Source organism: Crinia signifera, chromosome 7, assembly GCF_055691185.1.
Source record: "Crinia signifera chromosome 7, ASM5569118v1, whole genome shotgun sequence".
Taxonomy (NCBI): domain Eukaryota; kingdom Metazoa; phylum Chordata; class Amphibia; order Anura; family Myobatrachidae; genus Crinia; species Crinia signifera.
This window is the reverse complement of record NC_139223.1, coordinates 70,437,513-70,456,852: the sequence shown is the minus strand read 5'-3', so window position 1 is coordinate 70,456,852 and position 19,340 is coordinate 70,437,513.

The following is a 19,340-nucleotide window of genomic DNA, read 5'->3' as shown; positions in this document are numbered from 1 at the left end:
CCGTTGCGCTTTACAATAGTAGACAGTGATAAAACAAACTGGGTAACAACAGACAGACTTAGAGGTAGGAGAGCCCTGCTGCAAGCTTACAATCTATAGGGATATAGGAGGGAAACACAAGGACAGGCACAAGTAATAGCATAGCAGTCCCACCAAGTTGCAAGTCCAGAAGAAAAGCTATATAATACATAAGTGCCTCAGGGGGTTATGCTTGTGGTACTTAAATATTATATGATATGGTAATCCAACATCTAGATACACTTTGTTCAGATGAGTATCAACTGATCCAATAGGCAATCCAACATCAAAGAGCAATTTGATTGGAACTGTCCTTGCAATACTGTTGTTGTAGTAAAAATAATGTTAGGGGATGTGTGCTTGGTACATCCCAACCTTAAAGCACTTAAACTTGCTGTACTTTAGTGCTACAGTTGAGTGACAGACCTGTGGTGGTTTTCGGAATGGAATTTGACTGACAGAGTAAAAAAATTGGGTTCGCCATTGACTCTCAGAGGACATCATCCATTCATTAACCTAAATGTAGAGTCACTCTTTGCAACATTAGTGTTTTCTGACATCCAACTAGATTTGTGCATGTTTATGGCCAAATTACTCAACACTCAGAATTCAAAACAATAGACAATATGTCACCATGTGTGAGCATTGTAGCCCTAACACAATGGTTTTAAATATTCAAAACTCTGATTTATCACTATTTGTGTAAAATGGATCAACCAAAATATTGGCCCACTATAGAGTAGAATATGCACTTTAGCAGACACAATTCCATTATTTGTATCATCTAATTGGTCCATCCAGCATTGGTCAGTCTATCTGTCCGTTGATCTGTAAATACATATAGAGTGGAGATGCACCTTTATGTGAGCTAGGGCGAGGTTGCCTGTAGCAACTTATCAGCTTTTAACATTGCATAGATTGTGCTCTCTAAATGATAGATAACAGCTGACTGGTTTTTTGATTGATTGGCTGATGTGTGAAAATACTCAGCTTTTTCTCTATAAATATATAATCAACTTATACTCAGGGGTGATCCCATTTGTAGACCTTGGGCCAGACACTGGTGCCTGCAGTGTTGCAGTATGGGCCGCACTATTGATAGAGGCTGTGTCAGGCCATGAAGTTTCCCTGGTGCATACGTATGGATTGTCCGCCCTCTCCTCCGCTGCCTGTTTTCTGAGGGCAGAGCAGCATTTGCAGTGCTCATTCAGTGTCAGCCTCAGTTACTGAATGGCTAGATACATGCTCTGATTGAAAATATGGCAGCATGCGCTTCTGCTCTTGATTTCCTCCACCCCTACTTCTGTCCCTGTCTACTGCCTCCCTTCTTTCTCCTGTACCCAGGATCTCCACTCACCTCTAATATTGGTTCCTTTCACCAGTCCCCCTCTACTACACCTGCCCTCCACTCCCCTCCATCTCTACCCATAATGCATCACTCCCCACCTCTTCCTGACCCCAGCTCCCCACTGTCCCCTCATGTCTCTGGGTCCACGTCACACTCATCAAGAAGACGAGGAGCCATAAGGAACTTTAGCCCACATACAACTTACACAGAAGAATTCACAGCTGGAATTTTTGTTCAAAGATGAGAGAAAATATCTTTTTGTTATATTTCAAATGCATTTATTTATTTGCAGTTTGATACAATACAATGATGTGATTCGGAGGCTTATTTACCAAGATGGTTCTTCATAAAATAATGCAAAAACTACAGTATATGCAGAATTGTATGTATCAGCGCTATGTAAGAACAGATTTCACAGAAATCTCCCACAAAATGTTAGCTGCCACAGCACACCGCAGTCCCCGTTACTGCAGCCTGACCCCCATGTGCCAAAGCAGTCTCATTAGTTCACTTCATCCTCATATAGTATAAAGCACTTTATGCCTATGGAGGCATTCTAACAGGATGGGGTTCTTATAATCCATTACTCACAGCCATGGATGGACTGGGCCGGTGAATCAGCCCTGGCATTTATGCATGCCCGCAACGTGAAGACGTGCACGCACCAGGCAGAGAGGGTAATAGCGCCTTGTGATGCCTGCCTCTCTCTTGGACCCGATCAGTGTGCAGAGAGAGACGGTGGACCTGCCGCTCTCTCTGTGCACCGATCGGGAGGCAGAGCCTCCACCTTGGGGTAACAAAGCAGCTTAACTGGTCATCGGCCCCTCTGGCATTTGCCAGAAGTGCCAGATGGCCGGTCAGGCCCTGCTCATAGCCTCTGCTAGGCTCCAGAAAGCAACACTGTGTGCATGTGCAGTGTCAGATTATCAGGCAAACTTTGAAAGACTCCTTTGGTGTGGTTGGGATTCAATGCGCAGGGACGGCGATTATTGCTACCACTGTCCCTGTGTGTTACACATGGTACATACAGTAGTGGGGATTGGGGAGGTAAGTGTTTTACAGGTTGAATAGGTTGGTCATTAAAAAGTAAAGCACAGAATGGGTGGTGGTCAAGCATGAATTGAATAGAATTGAACATATGAAAAACGTATTTGGGGATGGTGTTACCAGAACAGAGAGTGTTATTTTAAGGATGGGCTGCCACTCATGGGCCAGTGCTGTGTGCATGATGCCAGGGTAAAACAAACAGCTACTGTGTTCTGTATAGATTTTTTCTCTCTTTTTTTAATATAAAGGGCCGAGTGACTCTTGTAGAAAGGGATAAGGTGACAAGGTCGACTCGATTTAGGTTGACATACATTGGATCATCTACTGAAAGTCAACAAGGCTTAGGTCAACACCTGAAATAGGTCGGCATGGCTAAGGTCGATAGGGTTGGAAGGTCAACACAAGCATTAGGTCAATAATCAAAAGGTTGACATGAGTTTTTCACATTTGTTTGAGCCGACATGTCCCGACAGGCGGTATACCCTACCATCCACTATGACATGGTGGGAGAATATAATAGAGTGTCCGAAGCATGGCAAGCGGAGTGAGCCATGCGAGAGGACCAGGGACGTGTGGTGAGGTAAATGGCTGAGGAGTCCCTGGCAAGTACCAGAGCCAGATTTGCACATGTGCAACAGTATATACTGCTGGAGATTCGCTGAGTTTTGAGAAGAGATGTGCAGAAAAGTTAGCCAGGTGAGGCACTGCCTCATCTGCCATAGACTTGGTGGCAGAGGGAAATGTATTTCCCCACCTCTCCAGGACCACTTTAAGCATTACTACCTGGTAATTAGCCTTTCAACAAGGGACCTTTTCTTCTATGTTGACATTCCTGGGTCTTTGACTTGAAAATAAAGCTGGGCTGAAGGCCCAGGAATGTCGACACAGGTTAACTCTTTCATACACAAAAAGGTCCCATGTTGAAAAGCAAATTACCAGGTAGAAATGGTTGACCAAGTAATTTGCTTTGCAGCCTGAACAAGGTTTCAGACTGGAACCGGCAAAGTGACCCGGCATTCTAATGCCAGGTAAGAGCTTGAATTTTCTGATGATTCTGTCTGAAGAAGAGTTATAGGAGGAAGCAGTTATAAGTTGAAAGAAATCCATTAGTGATCATGTTTCATAATTGGCACCATTACAGCACAAATAGTCCACTTTCAGATTTGGTATCTATATTTGTTTACAATTTAGTAACAACTTTTTGCTAAGCTTTGGATGGAGATAAAGTGGAGGGAGATAAAGTACCATGCAATTAACTGGGTTGATAAATGTACTTTATCTCCATTCAAGGTTTAGTAAATAGACCCCCATACACGGCGGTGACTTCTCCCCTTACCAGGCGACATGGTCGCAATATCATGTGCAATCCCGCTGAACCTGCCCGGAGCCGGAAGCAATCCTGCAGATTGCTCTTCTGCTGGTACAACTTGGAGGATTCAGTGCAATGCACACAGGACCACATATCGTATCAGACCTGCTGTCATTCAGCTGCAATTTGGGCTAATTTTCTGCAATTGATTGCCACAATCGCAGGAAACAAGCATAAAATGCAGCTGAATTGCCCATTGTATGGGGGCCTTAAGTTACTTACAATTTGAGGTAATACAGGTTGAGTATCCCTTATCCAAAATGCTCGGGACCAGGAGGTTTTTGGATAACGGATTATTCCGTATTTTGGAATATTTTAATATTTCAATGATGTATTTTGAAGTATCTTGCATTTATGCTGTATAAACACATAATATACACACAAATATATTTTATTACCACATAAAATACACACAAATATATTTTAATTGTTCAAAAAACAAGGTTTCAAAACGTGAAACAAAGTTTGTGTACTATCTCAGCACTGAATTTGAATGCCAAGCAATCATTGTCTTGCACATATATAATGCCAGGTACATATCATGTCCCCAGTGATGCTGTTACAAATGTCCCCAGTGAGTTTTTAGCAAAAAAAATTTTTTTTTCACTTTCTGGAATGTCCGTAATTTCGGAATAATTCGGATAACGGATACTCGGATACGGGATACTCAACCTGTATATGCCAAGAACTACTTTACTTCATGGAAGCTGTGATAAATACTGTTTGTGAATTACATCCAACCTTCAAGAGAGTTAAATTAATCTGTTAGGGACAGATGTATCAAGCTTTAAAAAGTTATAAAATGGAGAGTCATAAACAATCAGCTACTACCTGTCATGTTACAGGGTGGGTTTGAAAAATGACAGGTAGCAGCTGCTTGGTTGGTTGTTTATCACTCTCCATTTTATCACGTTTTGAAGCTTAATACATCTGGCCCTAAGTGACTATCATTTATCTAGTTAAGGGGCTTTAATGTAGCGATGCTGAAGCATTCTGAGCGATCAGAACGTTCAGCAAGATCACTTAGCATGCAGCGCTGTGTGCTGAGTGATCTATCAAGGCCGAGATTAATATCCAGCATGATATGGCCCCTACACATGGAGCAATTTAGGGGCATTTTTTTAAGCGACATGTGTAGGCCCCATTGGAAGCTGATTGGTTGCTATGGGCAACTTAGAAAACTTTTTCTCTTTCTAATGTTTTATACATCTCCCTTGTGACATGATTCGAACACATTGTCACATGAACATATATATAACATTTACACAAACATAGCTTTTTCACGTCCTTGGCAGGTGTCTTGATCCAAAAAAAGCACATAAAGATGTTATGTTTCCACAAAAGCATTGCCCCTCACATCTGGGCCAAGGTTCAGGTAAGCAGATGTTTTTGTGGTGACAAGAATTGCAGCTCCTTCCTCTACCGCCGGCAAAGGAAACAAGTAGTCAGATAAAGCCTGGTCAGAAATATTGTTATACATTGGAACCACGTGTTCTTCATTTTCCGCCACTGGGATTTTTATTTCATCACACACAGCAGCCTCTAAGTCTCCATCTTTAAAATTGTTGTCAGGGTTATTCTTAATCTTGTCACCGGATTCACGAAATGAATCTGTAAACACAATTTCACATAAGTTTAAAAAAGCTTTATTCTAAAGATAGTTATTATAGGGATTTTATAGTTACAGTATAACTAAGTGAAAAAGGAGCATGGTAGATTCTATAGATTGTAAACTTGCAAGCAGGGCCCTCCTACCATTTTCACTGTCTGTAACTAACCAGCTTGTTTTATTACTATTTCAAATTATTAAGGAACAACGAAACTTGCTGCACTGTATAAGAAATAAATAATGTTTATGTTAATAAATAAATAATAAATTGGCAAAATTCTTTCTATAAACTACCCACAGCCAATTTGCACAGCGTATATTGTAATGCTCTGCTCATGATTCTCTCCACATATCGAACAGAAAGATATTGCAGGACCAGGGTTATTTAAACCCCTTTTACACCGCTGCAAAAACCCAGGTTTTTCCTTCATGGAACCGGGTCAGCGGCGGTGTAAAAGGGGTTAACCCGTGTCCCTTTACACGGGACATCTATGCAGGTCCGGACCAGGGTAGAACATGGGCAGGACCTGGGTAGAGGCCAGTGTAAACGGGTACGCCAGGTCATCCGACCCGGCTCCTGTTAAGAGCAATTGGGGAAGCCCAACCTCCGGACCGCAGCCTCCTGTGGTCAACATGGAGGTTGGGCGGGGAATGTACACAGCCTCCGCTGCTGTCAGCGAAGACAGGGAGGAGGTGAATAGATGCCTGTGTGTGGCATCCATTCACCTCGCGGACGGGGGCTGAGGGGGTGCACAGACGATCGGCAGTCCCGGTGCTTGGAGATGATGTGCCTCCCTGTTTACACTGCAGTTCGGCAGCGCAGTGTAAATGGTGCAAATCCCAGATCCGACCTGGCTTGGAACCGTGTTCCAAATTCCGGGACAGATCTGGGATTTTCAAACATTCCCACTCATCCACTAACTGTAGGTGTCCCCAAAAATGCTGTTCTTTGTCCTATTCTTTTCTTTCTCTATACATCCTCTCTGAGGGCCAGATTCTCTAAGCTTCAAAAGTGATAAAATGGAGAGTGATAAATAGCCAGCCAATTAGCTCCTGTCTGACATTTTTCAAACACAGTCTGTGGCATGGCAGGTAGGAGCTGATTGGCTGGCTGTTTATCACTCTCCATTTTATCACTTTTGAAGCTTAGAGAATCTGGCCCTGGCGACCTCATTAGGGGCCAGATGTGCAAAGCTTGAAAAGTGATAAAAATGGAGAGTGATAAACCACCAGCAAATCAGCTTCTAACAGGCCGTGTTTGAAAAATGATAGTGTGGAGCTGATTGGTTGGTGGTTTATCACTCTCTATTTTACCACATTTCAAGGCTAAGTACATCTGGCCCATATCTCTTTTGACATGCATTATCATCATCTATGCCGATGACACTCAAATCTACCTTTCCCTCACTATCCACTCATATCTTCAGCTGTTTCTCTACCATATTGTCACTCCCTTCACTCATATCTCCAACTGTCTCTCTGCTATATAGTCTTGGATGTCCCAGCTTTCAAATCTCAAAAATAACCCTGGTCGATCCCGAGAAGTTGCCAGGTCAACCCGGGTCTCTGTGCTATCTGAAAAGGGCTTTTTAAATTTCATGGTTCCAGCAATTCGGCTGTGTGTGTCGCTGGCCCTGGTAAAAAAAAGATGCATGGCCATTGGGAGGGGGCGTGTCCACAACCCTGTTAAAAAAAAATAAAAAAACAGGGGATGCAGGCCGCCCCCTCAGGGAAAGAGAGGATACGCTGCAGCTGCCTCACTCCCCCACTCAGCACAGGGCTGGGCTGGGGAGAGAGGCTGTGCAGAAACAGCAGCCTGTCCTCTCTACTCTCACTGCCTGACTCTCTGCAAAGGGGGGTTGTTGCAAGACCTGGGCCTCTCCATCAGACCAGGGCCCTGACATTACAGGGGATCTAGGAGAGTCCGGAGCAAAAAATTCCCTGGAGGCAATCTTTAAAGAAAAGTAACTTGTTCAGCAAAAACAGAAACATTTGTGAAAACAAATTATTTCTTAAGTTATGCTATAAACTCATTAATACAACGGTGTGGATCCTATTCAGCGCAAAGAGTGCAATGTTCCATGGTTGTGGCGTTTTAACACCGGCAACAGCACCAGATCTCACCCCAGATCTCACCCCAGGACTTGAGATCAGCGCCACTGCACACAGAAATATTCGGAGCCCTATGGTGTCACGATGACTCACACCCGCAAGCACATTGCACCGAATGATGATCCCATTATATTCAACATTTTGTCATTAAGATAATAATCAGCGTGAGGAAATATAACCCATGTTTGTGACAGCCTCCGAAGCAAAAGATATGAAAAACCATTGAGATAGCAACTTTGGAATTTACACATTAATATTAGCATGATATGGAAGTATAATTATACATGACACATATATATATATATATATATATATATATATATATATATATAAAAAACGAAAGCAGCACTCCAGCGTATATACAGAAGATTCTTATTCGTGAGAAAAAATGTATTTACAGCAACGTTTCAACACTTGCGTGTTGTCCTCAGGCTTACAAGCCTGAGGACAACACGCAAGTGTTGAAACGTTGCTGTAAATACATTTTTTCTCACGAATAAGAATCTTCTGTATATACGCTGGAGTGCTGCTTTCGTTTTTTCTACATGTGCCGTTTGTGCTATGCGGGCACCCGCGGTTAATTGATTTGATGTGTGGATGTGCCGGACCATACCTGCTTCTCTCTCTCTCTCTATATATATATATATATATATATATAATCAGTGGACTGTGAACGTTAGTCTCTCGGTTTGCTTGTCTGTAGAACAGAAGTAATGCTTATGCAAATATTGAAAGGTTTATCATATGAGAAAATCCCAGTGCTTTCGTTTTGAGTTCCCTCAATATACATAGTACTGTTTTCTTTGCTTGCAAACATTTCTGCCTAATTCTGTGGGTACAGTAACTCCTCAGACAAGAGCAATTCAACTATTATATTTACTTTAAAGAACCAAATAATCTAAGGATATATCAGTGCATAGTTCTGGGTGTGCAGGTGATTTGCCCGCAGGCCGTACAGCCACTGCAGGAGCCGCCGGTGATTGACAGCTCCTGCAGATGTGCCCGCCCATCTGTGATGTCAGTCCCAACGGATCGGGCAACATGTATGGAGAACATGCGGCCCAACACATCTTTAGATACAGTATATCTGCAGATCAATTGATCTACAGATATATCTTCTAGTGTGTACCCAACATAAGTCATGTTGCGCATGCATCAGTGTACATTACAGTAGTTGCATGCTGTGGCTCTTTATACACAGTGTTATTGACAGACAGGGACCATTTGTGGGTGGTTAGTGAGAGTGGTGACAAAAGAGTTGCCACCATTGTTGGGGAATGTCTGCGTCTATGATCTCATAGGCAGTAATAGTGGTTCAAGCATCCTATTTCCTGCGGCCATGCAGCGTGATCATAGGGCTACTGAGAAACATCTGATCTGCAAGTGATGCATATATTGGCAAAATGTCTGTAATGTGTTGGCCAAAGTCGTAAATGATGGTTGTTTCCTACTTTGCCTAGGAATTGTTATTTGATATTGAATTGTTATTGTATATTGAATTAACTGTATATTGTATATTGAATTTATAGTACATAGGACGTTTCTAAAACTCATTTTTTAGGGGAGTTCAAAATAATGTCATTTTGTTTTGTAGGGGTGTTTGAAAATGCAACATTGGCATTAATGTTATTTAAACCATATCCACTTCATAATGATGCTGTGTACACACTTGTACAATCTGCATGAGATTTTGACTATGTATACAATTTATATATACAATTTAGACTATGTATACAATTTAGACTATCTGCATACATATAGTGCAGATCTGCACTATATAGTCTATGCAACTAATGGCGTGTACACACGGGTGCGATATGGCTTCCGATGTTGACGATATAGTGCACATCGGAAGCCATATCGTATACCGATTGTGTACTTTTCAGGGCTTACGAGCCCGATGCGCTGCCGATGCGCGCTCCCGAGTGAGCGCAAATCGGCAGCGACATAGTGAGGGCAGCCAAGACTATATAGTGCAGATCTGCACTATATAGTCTTTGTGCCTGAATACTCACCATAGCTCCGGCGGCCAGAGGGAGAGGGGCTTCTCCTGGGGCTGCGCTGCAGGGCTGATGACCCGGAAGAAGTCTGCATATAGAGGAGGGCGGGGGGTGTGGCCTGATGTCTGCACGGCGGGGGGGAAGCTGTTTGATGTGCCGCGGCCCCGGGTGTCGCAGCACGCTGACATCCCGGCACCCTGGTGACAGGTACTGTCCTCTGCTCTCCTTCATGTTCTTACATGGTCGACATGCTGCCATGCGATGCGAGTCCCGATGCCATCAGATCGCATCGGGACTCGCATCGCACGGCAGCATGTCGACCGTGTGTACACACCTTAAGACTTTCTGCATGAGATCCAGATGAGATTTTGACTATATAGTCAAAATCTCATCTGGATCTCATGCAGATTGTACAAGTGTGTACACACCCTTAGGCTGAGTGGTATGCGGTCCCTGGGTCAGTAAGGTCTAGGTCGACAGGTCATTAGGTTGACCACTAATGGTCGACAGTGACCTAAAGTTTGTGTTGTCCATCTGTCAATGTCGACCATTCTTAGGTGTCAACCTAGTCACTGTTGACCATTAGTGGTCGACCAATACATTGTCTATCATGTATACCGTAACCAAGCTGAGCACACACCTACAGATTTATCTGTCCAATCTGTCTGGTAGGAACAAAAATCTGGTAATGTATGGGGCAAATAAATAACAATCAGCCACTTACTTCCAAACACTGGAGAATGGACCATGATCAGTCATATGATATGCTGCATATCCGATGTATTGGAACAATAGTTTCTGTCCCTTTCCCAGCATTTGAGAGTAAATGGTGATTGTCATAGGCTCCCATACATCAGCATATTTTTGTTCCCATCAAATAAATCAGTATGCAGTCCTTAGATCAGTGTCTAGGTCGACAGTCATAAGGTCGAACACTATTGGTCGACTGACAAAAGGTCGACATGACAGGTCGACATGAGTTTTTTACAATATTTTGAGCCGACATTTGCAGACAGGCGGTATTTCATACCCTACCATCCACTACGGCTTGGTGGTAAAATATAATAGTGTGCCGCGCGCAGCAAGGCACCGTGCTGAAGCATGGGGAACATAGCGAGCCATGCGAGGGGTTGCGGTACACTAATGGTGTGTACACACGGTGAGATCCCCTTGCTATTTGACTTAAGATTAGAATGCTATGCAATCTTTGCTATCTTTGTACTATCTACATACAATTCATACAATCTACATTCGATTTGCATTGCTGCCCTGTCTATCTGGGTTTCGATTTTTGCTGTCACGGGAGCGCGCATCGGGATCGAAAGGTAAAAAACCTGTGCGATCTGCATACGATCTGCTTGCAATCAGCATACGATCTGCATGCGATTTTGACTATATAGTCTCTCTACACGCCTGCTGTGCACCGCTCTGCAAAAACGGTCAGCCACACTTCTTCTCTCCCCTGCAGCACGCTTCCCCCTGCAGCCTTGTCACCTCCGACCTCTTCCCCGCGCACTTTCTCAGCCATCCAATCAGGAGCATGGCAGCCTCCGTTCACGTGTGAGGGAGCTGGGGCACTGCTGGGTCTGTTAACCCCTTCTGCTCCAGTTAACCCTTCATGCCCCAGTCCATGGGCGGAAGGATCTGTTCAACATAACATTGGGGTAGAATGAAGAAAAAAAGGGGGACACCACTGCAGTGGGGTGCCACATTTGTTAGCTATAACCAGTCCCAATGTATGGTGGGGTGTAAAGTTCTTAAGATGACTGCCAGATGGCTGTGACCATGTAGCTTACTGTTGGAACCATTATTTTATGTACATTATGCTGCAGTACCAGCTGGGCAGCCTAAAGTGAAAGTCTCCTTCTCGCACCACAAGCATTAGATCCTACATGCCAGTTGTGAAACCTTCATTACATGAGTTTCCTTAGAGTCCATACACATGTATTTAGCAGCATTACAAGGGGAGCTACATGTGTATTAGCCTAGGGCACCTGAAACCTTTGATCTGGCCCTGAGCAGTAGCATCAGCCCTAATCTTGGCGCAGCTAAAATAAATACGACTCCAAATTGATGCACAGCTCAGCTGCTACACATCATTAGACCCAACCATCCACTTGTGGTCAACTCTGATTCCAGCTCTCTCTTTCTAGAAGCTTATTCTATAATATATACTCAGTGGTGCTGAGAGGGGGGGGGGGTTACTAATTCCATGGGCCCAGGTCTGATTGAGGGTCCCAGTGGGGCCCCCATTACCTGCTAGCAGTATCTGCAGAAGCTCTTCTCAATCAAACACATGCTGCTTTGTGCTGAGTGCCAATGTGGCTAGGTAGGTGCCCTAAAGTGTTTTTTTCCCCCAGTTTTTTATTCTAAAAGTGCATGACCATGCCTCCTTGTAATAGGCCACTGCCCGTGAAATGTACCCTGGCCCGGCCAGGCTCCCTACTGCCCTGCATATACTTATACAGTATATATACATTACCTCCATATAACTTCTGCTTTCTTTTCAGCATAATTGTTATAACTATTATAGTTGGTATTATCAGAGCAAACAAAGCCAACAGCATCCAATAAATGTAAGTTGTGTCATTGGCGATCACTGGGCTACTAGTATCTGAAAGAGAGAAAAACCCTTATTACATGAGTTAGTTATTATTGCATTACATTATATGAGCCACTATTTTTCTAGTACCTTATACTGCATCCAATAGTTATCAAGCCAGATAGCAATAAGGAAAGTGATTGGGCTATATTATCCAATCACAAAGCAATGTTGGTTTGGAGCGGAGGGGGTCAGTGATTTGTTTGAGTGGAGAAAGGAAATTAATGTGTTTGTTAAATGGTGTAGAGCAGGCATGTCCAACGTTGGCCCTCCAGATGTTGTGAAACTACACATCCCAGCATGCTTTGCAATAATTTTAGCATTCTCTAATAGCAAAACTGTGGCAAAGCAGGCTGGGATGTGTAGTTTCACAACATCTGGAGGGCCAATGTTGGACATGCCTGGTGTAGAGCATAGGCATTTTTTATAATGGGTGTTTGGTGCACACTGTCCCCGCACCATACACCATGCACCCTTAGTATACATACCTTGCACTGGCAAGTGAGTCCCTCCTTACAGAGTGTCATCTTCCCAGGGACATCTTCAGAAAGACAGTGCAGCACAGTGACAGCAAAGATTCTCTTGTGCACATGAGACAACTTTCCATTTTTTTCCTTTTAGCAATTCTGTAAATGTCAGCTCTATAGGCAATTGTCAACATCTTCTGCATATTTTAGGGAACGTTTACTAGAGTTATAATTTCCTCACCCCTTTCAGCAGGTAATTATGCATGCAGAGGCGAAACTACCATTGGTGCAGCAGGTGCAGTGCCCCCGAGTACTAAGGGGGCTGTTGCTGCCCCTGTCACCCTGTCCCTGTCACCCACTGTGTTTGATTGTCACACTCTGCTTCTCCATCTCACCCTCAGCCTCTCCCTGTCACCCACTGATGTGTTGGGTTAGAGGAGGGGGGCGTAGTATATTTTTGCACCTAGGCCCACAAGCCACAAGTACCCCCACTGTATGCTGTATGCATGTGCTGGAATCCCAAATCTAAGACATTTTGGAATTATCCAAAATGCTTCAATTTTTCTAATTACCTTTTGTTTCATGTGTAATCAAAACACTTGTTGGCAGGACCTGTGAGTATTTTGTTGTCTCTAAAAAAATGAAATAATAGTACAGTAAAAATCTAACATACACTACTGTATTCCACATGGCAACACAAGCTTTGCAGTTGTACCCTACACAATGTGTTTTCAAACTTAATATATTATGAACACTGGCTTTCACCTTCTGTTCCATAATTCCAAGCTGCATCTAGAGAATGATGGATACATTTACATGTAAACGTTCCCACCTCTTTATTGTACAGAAACAGAAACGTATGTAATGTACAATCTATATTCTCTCAAACAGATTTTTAGACAGAGAACGTTCCAGTCTAACCATCTGCCTCCTTCAACAATCTAAAGGATATTATACAACAAGCATTGTTTTGATTTTAAAAGAAGAAACAGGTAACCAAGCAGTGGGTGCAAAATTAAAATTAAATTAATAATAAGTTATATAAGTCATTTACTGTATATATCCAAACACAGCAGCTGGCAGATGGGGCACTGCATATAGTAACTACAGATAACATATAGGACAGGAAAAATTGCAGTAATGAGTAAAGTATTATCTATTTTATAATGTGCTAAAGGCACTTGTGGCACTTGTCCAGGTTCCATAGTACAGGACAAGACTGGAACAGTACACAGAGTACAGGACAAGACTGGAACAGTACACAGAGGTGACAAGGAACCAGGAACAGAACACAGGGCAGCAGGATTCCTTAAGAATGTCATAAGGGAGCACTGAGGCTAAAAACTAGAGCAAAGAATTGGCGCCTATACTCTCACTTTTTAGGGTGGAAATGAACTTTTTAGGTAGGAGATTAAAATTGAGTGGACTTACTGCTTTAAACAAGTCAAAGTGTGTCGCTATGGGAGCTGAGGCTGCCGGACACATAGCGGAAGTAGGTGTCAGCAGAAGTAATGCCAGCTTATACTATGTCACCATGCCGGGTGCAGATGGACCTCTGCCCAGAGTAGGACTATGGCAGCCTTAAGACCACTGGACCCGGTAAGAGAGCCCCTGGATCCGGCATGCTGTGACTATATCAATGCCTGAGCACAAACATTACTGGAGTACCATTTAAGCCCTGTGTTCAAGTATGGCTATCCTTAAAACCTGGACTGTTAGCCTGCCTTGAGGTTCACAGTGTACTATAAAAATAAAAATTTTCATGGTATACTGTATATAAACTATTTAGGCCATTTTTCCTTGCTGAGGCAGGACTGCTGGGTATGGATCATTGGGCCGACCTAAAGATGGTCGACAGTCATTAGGTCGACACAGTTGGGTCAACATACTGCAAAGTCGACAGGTGTCTAGGTCGACATGGGAAAAAGTCGACCGGTCATAAGGTCAGCATAAGCATTGTCGACCTAGACCATGTCGACCTAATGCTTGTGTTGACCTAATGACCTGTCGACCTTGTCCCATGTTGTCCTAGACCCCTGTCGACCTTGCAGTATCTAGACCTAACGGTGTTGACCTAATGATAGTCTACCATCTTTAGCTCGACCAACCAACCTTATCCTGGACTCTGAAGGGCAAAAAGAGGGCATGGTGTGCATTGCGGTCACCCCAGGGCCCCATGTGCACCACACACATTGCACCCATAATACATTCACCAATGAATTCCATTTTATTAATCTTCTACAGAAAATGAATTGGTCTGTTTATCTGCCTGGTTATACATTCGGATTCCTCTGCACCGATTGGGAAGAAACCAATGTGAGGTTGGGATCCTCGCCAGGTTTCAGAGGGGACCTTACCATTGGTGTATGCTAGCCAGAACTTTGACACAGAGAGCAGAGGTGTCATCCGATGCATTGTCACCCCCATCGTGCCTAAGGGTGCATGAAAAGGGGGTGGGGCCTATTTTGGCGAGCGTTTCCCCAATTAAACCCATTTTCATCACTCCGGGGCATAGTAAGCTTCCTTGGAGATGCTGGCTGCCCCCGGAGACGGGGCTATCTTTAGTAGCGGCACTTTGGTGTCAGCTCTTTTGACCCACAGGTGCGGGCTGCACCCCATGCACCCGGGTAGTGACACCTCTGACAGGTGGCCTGATGTGGGCCTTCCTGTGGATGGATCTGGATGAAAACTGTAATAACCATAGCAAGGGGACTTCAGCTTGTATTAAACTAAGATTTAATGTTGTCTTTTGTTATTTTAAATTTAATAACCCAATGGGAATCTTATTATTTCAGTAATAGAAATAGAAATATTAATGAAGTACTGCTAGACTAGACCATATACAGTCAGTAATATGATTAGCTAGACAGTGTTGCAGATAGTCATCAGCTTCAATACTTATTGTTGCACCAGCCCTCTGACCAGCGATGTCCTAAAGGCATATCTGCAGTGCATGCGTATGAGTCATAATGACGTAATCAAGCCCTTACGGTTCTTGCCCCACTTCTGCTTGTTCTTGCCAGCAGTATGCAAAAGGTGTAATATCAAGGTATGTTGTTAGTGCTATATACTATGGACATAATTATACAAAACAAATTAACATATGTCAAAATGTAAATGAATATAAATAACATTCAGTACTATTTTCCAAAAGCAAAAACATTATTAAGTTAAAAAAACCTCATAATCGCCCTCTTTCGCTCGTCACTGCAACAGACCTTTGGCAAGCTTTAAACCTCCATATATCTTGTGACCATAATATAATTTTTATGTTGCTATATGGGTCAAACTAATGAAACAATAATTTTACATTGTGTGTATATATATATATATATATATATATATATATATATATATATATGAGAGAGAGAGGGGGGGTAGATGTATGAAGCAGTGATAAATAAGGGAGGAGAAGTGGTGAAGTATCTGATACTTTATCACCAGCCAATTAGCTCCTGACTGTTACGTTACAGGCTGGGTTTAAAAACTGAAGCTGGATTAGGCTCAGTATACGGAGCAGAGCATAACTTGAAGCATTTCAAGTACAGATTCAGAGACTCAGTCACACGCAGATATCCAAGTGTCATGTATCAAATTAATCAGCACAGTCACTTGTGTGTCCTAGTCACATAGCATTGTGTCTAAGATGTATTTTCCTTTAAAAATTGCCTGACGCTAATGGAGTTCACTGGACTTTGCCGCTTCCTCACGCCAAACATCTCTCGCACTGCATGGCATATTGTGTTGAGATGTACAGTATGAGGACACATCTGTAATGGCTGAACTTTGTACATTGGGTGAAATACCAGCATATTCATCCATACTAGAATGCCACGTATGACAAAAGCTCATACATTAATTTATATGTATAACTTCTTTTAAAATACCATCACAAAAAAATGTAATAATATTGAGATATCCGCTATTTCGGCGCATACAGAAGTAAATCAGTAATTATATGTTCATAATAGACATAGATCTATGTTTTTTTAAGATTCTTAGGGGACCTGGTGTACCAAGAGGTGCTGTTTAGCATCACTGTAGCAAAGATGTACGTGCACACAAATTCTATATATATACATACATGGACATTTTTAAGAACGAATAGACAAGTATTGGTATAACCAATCAGCTTGGTATAACCATGGCCAACCACCATCCAAGTGTGCATAATAAGTAGTACTTTAGCATCTGTTGATATGCAATTTGTTGCAGATATTGAGTTATTGCACAAGTGCTATTACAAAACATAAAAGACCCAGAGAAGACAATGGACAATGCATAATTATTGTACCATGGTTAGCCCTTCATGTTTCAATCAGAAGAATATTAATTATAATATTCAAAAACCTGAAAAAAGTGTAAGATATTTAAGAAATTATGGTCCAGATGTATCAAGCTTCAAAAGTGATAAAATGGAGAGTGATAAAAAAACCAGCCAATCAGCTCCTGTCTGACATTTTTCAAACACAGTCTGTGACATGGCAGGTAGGGCTGATTGGCTGACTGTTTATCACTCTCCATGTTATCACTTTCAAAGCTTAGTGCATCTGGCCCAAGAAGATAATTATAGAAAGAGAAATCTGAGGTTGGAGACTTACCCGGACAGGGTTCGCGGCATGTGGATGGTAACTTTGGACAGCGTAGAAAACAAGATTTACATTCTGACACCAAATTATCATAATACTGGCTTGTGGAACAAAGGGCTGCCATTTGTAATCTAATGCTGGATCATGTCGTGAAGTGAGGAGAATTTCAAGTCCTTGACATGCAAATGACTGCATTGAGGGACGGCTGTCTCTGGGTTTGGTTCACAAGTTTCAGTGCAGAGTAAGAGAGGCATTTCCATAACTTCTGCTGATGCATCATAGAGCATACACAAGGGACCCAAGTTACTGTACGGTGCTATTCACTGTGCCCCTCTTACTGACATACAGTAACACAATATTTTCTAACAATACAAAGGTGTTTCATCTGGAAAGGAATAAACCATATGTTTTCTACAGTCATAATTATTTGCACAAATATACACAAGCAACACAAGGGTCTATTTACTAAGCATTAGGGGGATATGTACTAAGCATAATGGGGCCTACACACGTAGTGACACATTCTGATCAATGCTGGATCGCTGAGAACACTCAGCAACATCGCTCAGCATGCAGTGGTATGTCAGCGCTGTGTGCTGAGCGATCTGTCAGTGCCAGTGTTCTCTGCTGAGAACACTAATTACATATATTTTCCAAAGTAATACTTGAGTTACATGGAGAACATAGGCAAATGCAGGGGGGATTCTGGTTGCACAGAAACCCCCCTCCTCTCATACCCTCCAACATTTGAAGGGCAGAAATCAGTACACATTCCGAAAGGGGGCGTGGTCTTGTGGAAAGGGGCGTGTCATCACAAAAAGGGGCGTGGTATTACACATTATACCACACATCATAATGCCCATTACACATTTTAGTAAACGTGGTAATGCCAATTACACATAAGGCCACACACCGTAATGCCCACTACACATTGTGCCACACATCATGATGCCCATTACATACAGTATAAAAAACCATAATGCCCATTACATATTATGTAATAATTAATGCACATAAATGCTGCTTACCTACATGCTCATTGCTAGAGGGTTCTTTCTTGATGCCAGGGGCTTATGTTTGATGCCAAGGAGGCTTAGGCTTCATGCTTGTTGCTTTGAGTATACGGCAGAGGGCAGAAACTAGATCCAGCCGGGCAGCGCACAGACAGCTTACTGCCTGGCTATCAATTCGGTACATGCTTAATTTGCCCGTACAGACCGTAAAAAAATGGTACTGTACCGGCAAATTCGGTACTGTTGGAGGGTATGCTCCTCTTGGCAAGTGCCTAGCTGGGTTGGCAAAAGCAGAGCAGTCTAGGAGCATTGTAACAGAGATTAGGGATATGGGGGATGGATTAATCAGGCAAACGCCCGAAATAGCCGAAAGATTCATTCAATTTTTTAAAGAATTATATACTTCGCAACAGTGCCATACCCCCGCTGAAACCCATGCATATCTTAAGGAAATAGCACACCCCATGTTGTCAAATGAATCCAGAAACATGTTAGATAGCCCAATAATGTTGCTGGAGGTAGAATCAGCGATAACCGACATTCCTGGGGGTAAAGCCCCGGGAATAGACGGGATCCCGCAGGAATTATTTAAAACACACAGGAATTATTTTTTTTTTTAATTCCTGGAGTGATTTACTGATTTATACGCCAGACAGACCATACCTTCCTCTATGTCCGATGCATTAATTGTAGTACTTCTAAAAAAGCATAAGGACCTAAGATTAGTTGAATCATACGGCCTATTTCATTGTTAACAATTGATGTTAAGATCTTAGCCAAGATAATGGCAAAAAGACTCAACCAGGTTATAAATGAAATAATCCACCCGGACAGAACCGGCTTTATGCCGGGGTGGTCGACCACGACCAATTAAGAAGGCTATATTGCCATCTCCAGACCCCGTAAGAAAACAGGGAAGATTCAGTAGTTATCTCCCTTGATGCAGCCAAGGCTTTTGAACCCATTTGGGGTTTTTATGGGAAGCCTTGGAATGGGCAGGGATAGGTCCGGTCTTTATTAATTGAGTTAAGATGCTATATATGGCCCCGGAGGCAAGGGTCTCCGTTAACGGCTTTATCTCACCCAGATTCAGCATAGAGAGGGGTACAAGACAGGGATGCCTATTGTCGCCGGGACTATTTGCAATAGCCATAGAACCATTGGCA